Raw genomic sequence first — 6740 nt, forward strand, 5'->3', positions numbered from 1 at the left:
AGGTTTCAACGCAATTGGTAAGAGTCTCTTCACCAGTCCATAGCTGGTCCATAGAAACTATGGAGACTTAGTTTCCAGAACTGAAGAATGTACAGGTTCCTGAATTTTGGCTTTACTTGCTGCCTTATTTCTCTAAGCTCACTTTTGCTCAATCATTCCTTTCAACACTCCTTTTTTCTTTTTAAAATTGAGATATGATTGAAATAGAACATTATATTAGTTTCAGGTATACACCATAACGATTCAATATTTGTATATATGAAAAAGCGAGCTCCACAATAAGTCTAGTCCACACTTTTTAAACATGTTTTATATTTCTCTGTTGGAAATTGCTGTTAATTATTCCCTTTTTCTTATTGGACTCTGATAAAAACTAGTTTCTGAATCAATGCTATTTTACTATATTAAAAGTAGTTGTAAAAACAGTGACATATAAAGAAATGAACATAGTACAGGAAAGTGCTCACATAAGTTTTGTCAACAACAATTAGGCCAGTTCCAAGAGTAAAAAGGGATGAGTTCTCTGAATAGGCAATAGTTGAGAAGCCCTTTTACTGACGGGAGCTCGTACATAGAGTTTAGAGCAGTACCTTTGGGTCCATGAAGGGAGGAGGATATATGTTAGATTTCTTTCACTTAGATTTTCCCCTCCCCCCCCCCGAGTTCAGAGAAATATTTTGTAAAGGCAATAAATGATGACACCATATAATGACAAATTTATCGTGATTAGACCATTGGTATTTGGTGAGTTCTGCAGTAATAAATTTACAAATATTTTATTTCTAAAAACCTTTAAATACAACTATACATAACAAGGTCTTTGTTGGCTTTAACTAAACCAATAACAATATCAATGTATCTCTTTTCAAGGGGGTCATTTATTTTTCTCTTTTTTATTGACATCTGTAATATTCTAAGCACAGAAATCTGTTCAAGTTTCTCAAATCTAGGTACCCACTAGAGTATGATTTTGAACACTATAATAGGGAAATTACTTTCAAAAACATTATTCTAAGCAGATTGCTTCAATAAGTTATTTGTGGATTTTCAAAGGGTAACATAATAACCACACTTTGTTATCATGTAGTTCTCATTAGCAGCATTAAAAATTTATAATTATTATTTGCTTAGTATTTTTCAAGTGCTAATACACATCAGGATTTTGGACACAAACTACTGCTTCTTTTTAACAGATGCAACAATGGAGAACGAAAGTGAAGAAATCAAGCTCTATAATCCCGGCTGAAGGGAAAATCCAGGAATCCTTTTTCCTTTTTCTTGCCCTATTTCCTGGACAATATATTCAGTGGCTTAAATGATTTTTAATTAAACATAATCTTTAGCTAAAATTTTATATTCATAGGCTCTTAAAGCAAATATAAAACATTGGATTCACAACCTAATATGTCTCCCTCCCTCTCTCTCTCAGACGTTGTTTTGATCACTTAATTTTATCTGTTGTGTAAGCCATTTCTAATACTGCATTAAACATAGAAAAGATACTACCCTCATTTCATACATGTTTATATTTCTAAATGTGTGAAAGATGAACGGAAGATGAAAGATTAATGTTATGATGGAACTCTTCTTTCTTTTTTCCTCCCTTTCCCTTCATATATGAACTCTCTATATAAACATATATAATGATACTCATATATGAAGCTACCCACATGTGTATAAAATATATATTTTAAATGCATTATTTTCTTAAAAAATTAAAATTATGGATAATTCATGGGAAGTGATTCTCGGGAGAAGCATGGCCTTCAAGTACCACCTGTATGGACTAAGAAAATGGAAGCGTGAGACCTCTATGTGAAAAAAAATCTCTGAGAAGATAGAGATGAGAGACAATGCTAAACACACATTATCTGTAGAGTTATATGAACTGGCAGAAAACTAGAAACTCCTTTCCTTTCCCAAACTCTGAATTTCTGCCTCCATTCTATCACTTAGCCTTATGGTCCTCCATTCTATCACTCAGCCTTATGGACATCCACAACTTTTCTAACTATCCATTTAAAGCCAGTGGCTTGGTAAAAAAGTGGCCAATTTTATGGGTGGACATTTTTAGAGGATAAATTTTAAATATAGTTGGGAGCTAAAGGTTCTCTCCATGGAGCAGTCCTTCATAATGGCATAGTTCAAATGATACTAAAAAGTTTCTTTTTTCAAGGCAGTTGTCACAAACACTCAACACTGGGAAAATGTCATCTGTGTTCACTACTCATATACCTTGCTTCCACAGGGTAGAAGCTCTGGACAAAGGGCTACGATGCACGGCTAGTGATGTTAGTTATGATTTTTTTTAAAATGATACCTAAAAGAAAAATAAAAAGAGAGAGATTAAATGAAGAGAACATTAATATGGAACAATAAAAGAAATGGTTAAATAGTGCAGAAAAAACATTTAAATGCATTAAAAACTAAACTTTTTTGCACAAACCACCTAATAAAATGACTCACTTTTATGAGAATTTAATTTTTAAAAACAGATGCATACTACTTTTATCACTTTTTAATTTCTTTAATCCATTTACTACTAATTCTTTTTTTTTTTTTTTTTTTTTTTGCTAAATATCACAGAGTTCTGAGATAATACCCCAGAGTATGATTCATTTTCAGTGAACAATTAAGGCTGACCTTTCAGGCATTAGGTCATTGTTAGTCTTCCTTATTAATATTTTCAGATTCCATACTATCATTTTATATTCCCCTGGAAATTTTTCTCACAAGGATTTTGAGTCTGGCTAAAAATAAAAAAAAAAAAAATTAAAGAAGAGCAGACAGAGCATATTAAGAAGAATGAACAATGAGAAGATAATTAGAATCCATAATGCCTTTGAGATCCAAGAATTCTGCACCCTATAAGCCCAGGCACTTTGATACTATACCTATATATCTCTAATTATAGTTTTGCCTCCAGTTGGAGATTACCAGAAATCTCAGGTATTAGTTTTCTATAAAAATAGCATATTGCATTTTTGGCAAAGAAATACAATATAGGAAAATTTCAATGAACAATAAATATAGTGATCATTTCTTAAGAAATATTTTCAGATCAGGTATGCAATGAGGCAATTTGTATGCAATTATTAAAGATGCCCTCATCTTCTGATCTTTCCTTTATAATCACTAATTACATTTCTTTCAATAAAATCCCCTGGGAGATCCATTTGTAACATTCAATCAAAGAGTTAAGTAAATTAATTTCATTTAGTGGTGCATTTTTTCTATGTTCACCTACTCTTCTCATCATTATGAGTCTAATGTGCATTAATACTAAAATATATAATAAAATAATAAATTAACCCTAATTTTCTACCAAGTGTTTCTATCTTTAATTAAGAGGGAAAAAAAGCCACAAAAGCTAACTAATCAAGAGACATCATTTATCTTTCAAATTAGCATACATTTATGTATACTTACTTTAGGCTCTCTGTGTTCTCTGTCTTATTAATACAATACCAAATAGAATATTTTCCCAGCCTTAAAGTTATTGTTGCCTAGTAGAGGGATTTTTTTTTCTTTTTAAAGATTTTATTTATTTATTTGACAGAAAGAGAGACAGCCAGCGAGAGAGGGAACACAATCAGGGGGAGTGGGAAAGGAAGAAGCAGGCTCCTAGCAGAGCAGGGAGCCCAGTGCAGTCTCCATCCCAGGACTCTGGCATCATGCCCTGAGCCGAAGGCAGAAGCTTAACGACTGAGGCACCCAGGTGCCCCTGCCTAGTAGAGGGATTTATGTATGTCAATATTTAAAGTGTCTTATTAACAGAAAATAGACATATGCAGATGACGATTAGTAAATAAAGAAGGAAAGAGTCCGTGGTGGGTTTTTTTTGTTTTTTTTTGTTTTTTTGTTTGTTTGTTTGTTTGTTTTAGGAACAGCAGTGAAGGTTTATTCAATAGATTAAAATGGCATTGAGTTTTCAAAGATGAATAAGTGTTAATGGGAGAGGGAGTTTGGGATGATGTGAAATAGTGTAGATGTAGTTCAGAAAGAAGAAAAATACAAAAATAAGACTCCGAAGGATGAAATAGCTTGCTCTTTTCCAGAACTACACGCACTCTTGTCAATCTAGAAAATTAGATCTATCAGGGAAGATGAGAGAAGGCATGGCTAGTGAGAATCCCAGAGAGAGAAGCAAGAACCAGATCAAGTTTAAGGAATTTTTATACAATTTTAAGAAATGTTCGTTTTATTTTATAAGTAAAGAGAAATCAATGTTAGGTATTATGCAAAGAGATCACATGATCATAATTTTTAACCCATGATAGAATTTGGAAAATTAGCAGTATATTTATCACTCAGAATGATTTCTTTAACTGTAGGGTTTTTTTTTTAATTATTGTTTTGTTTTTAGTTTTCTAATTTTTAAAATTAGACCTTGAGTGTAAATCTAATTATGCTATCTAAGACAGGACACAAAATAAACAGAGAAAATGAAGAAACCATTTAAGTATCTAAATAAATTCTTTTAAAAACTCATAATGAAAACTATTGATTTAAAGTCAAATGTTTACATTAAAAAACAGGCTTTTTGAAAAAGGAAATATTTTTTGAAAGCTATAATATTAATTGTCAGAAGTATTCTGCAAATAGTTGTATTTCATGCAAATAGGTAGAGAAAATGCAGAATAATTCAAGAGCTATTTTTGTCTTTCTCCTGGCTACTTAGAAGGGAGTTAACTCAGGAGGTTGAGACAGGAAAATCTTTAGAGAAGGAAAGATGAACAATAGAATAAATCCTTGGTGTAGATGTTAATAGTCAGAAATGAAGGTAAACTGTAGAAGTTCCCTATAAGTTTAGGGTAATCTCAGAGCACTAGAACACTTCTGATTCCTTTCTTATGGTATATGCTGAGAACCAGCCTCACAGAGAAGTTGTGTATCCATCTCAGTTGTGTATCCATCTCAGCTGTGCATCTGAGAAGCGAGTAGCAGTAGCTCAGTAAATTTAGGTAGATTGAAAGATTTAAGAAGACTCCCCCAGCCAGTCTTACAAATCCCTACGTGGTAGAAGGCAGGGAAACTAGCCAAGGGTTCCTAAACACATTAAAATCTTAAAAATACATGCATTTTTCATAAAATAGGTGTGTATGATCCACTTGTATCATTTTTATTTCCTTTGTAGCATATGTCTATTTCTTTCATTCTCTATGTATCTAAACTAATGAGATAAAAAAAAAATCACTCCTGAGATATACATTCCTTCTCAGTTTAATTGTTACTGGTTTTCTAGACTTCTATATAGTACCACTTATATTTTAATCTATTCTCATGGTGTGGAGGATACCAATATCAGAATTAAAATCCAAACTCTAAAACTGTTTCCTACTAAAATGTGAGCTGGCTAAGGATGAGACTCCTGTATTACGCTGCTACCTTATGAGCCGAATTTCCTGGGCCTAGATTAGTAGGATGCGGGTGATTTTTAAAAAGACAGACTCAATTTGTCTATGGAAGGGAGAATCCCAAAGTTAGGTTTTTGATATTTCCAAATATTAAATCAACTGTTATTCATAGTAAAACAAACAAGCAAATGAACAAACACCACAGCTATACACTATGGGTATCAACAGAAACAGCAAATAATGGATGAGATACTGTCATCTGAGTTATGAGACATCATTACAAAATTCAAAAAGAAAAACAAAATATTTAACAAAACAAAATATATTTGACACCAAAGAATGAGTAATTAGAGTTTGTCTAAAAGGACAGGTTGATGTGAAGAAAAAATTCCAAAATGATGTTTCAGAAATGATAAAATGTGTTTATTGGAATTAAAAACTTAGTAGGTAGATTAAGCAAAAATTTTGGAAATGCTGGAAAGAGAATAAATGAACTAGAAATCAGATCTGAAGAAATTACCAGAATATAAACAACAGATACAAGATATAAAAGACAGGTTAAGAGACACAGCAGATAAAATAAGAAAGTCCAGTACATGTTAAATAGATATGCTGAGGAAGAAAATTTTAAAAAGAAGAAGAAACTGGGGCTCCTGTGTAGCTCAGTCAGTTCATTGTCTGCCTTCGGTTCAGGTCATGATCCCAGGTCCAGTGGCGCCCCAAGTCGGGCTCCCTGCTCAGTGGGGAGTCGGCTTCTTCTTCTCACTCTGCCTGCTGCTCCCCCTGCTTCTGTTCTCTCTCTCTCAAATAAATAAATTAAAATCTTTAAAAAAAAAAAAGAAACAATATTTAACTAGACAATGGCTTGATTTTTGGAAGTTTGAGAAAATATTTAAATCCATGGACATAGAAAAAAAAAAAAAACTATGTAAAAGAAGAGGATAAAACTAAAGGAAAATCCAGAGCTTGATTTATTGTAGAAAATACCAAAGAGAAAGAAAAGACGCTCAAAACAGCCAGAAGGAAAACTATTGCATTTGCCAAAAATTTTTTAAACAGAGACAACAGAAGTCAGACCGTATTCTTAATTTTACGGTCTGCACTTCGTATAGTTACAGTCAGATGTGAATTTAATCGTACCCAGTTAGTGTCAGAAAATTGATGGCAGAAGAGACCTATCAACGTTTATGGAAAGATATTTATAGTATTAAACAAAACCTTTCCAAAAATTAATAAGAATAAACTCCATGCCCCAGTTTTCTTTTATTTATTGTGATTTAAAAATATAAGAGACTTGCCTTAAATCAAATTCTTAGTAAGTAGGAGCTTGTATTAACATGAACTTCTGAGATCAATTCCAATACCTTTCTACTATACACTGCT

The sequence above is a fragment of the Ailuropoda melanoleuca genome, chromosome 5 (genome assembly GCF_002007445.2).
Source record: "Ailuropoda melanoleuca isolate Jingjing chromosome 5, ASM200744v2, whole genome shotgun sequence".
Classification (NCBI taxonomy): Eukaryota; Metazoa; Chordata; class Mammalia; order Carnivora; family Ursidae; genus Ailuropoda; species Ailuropoda melanoleuca.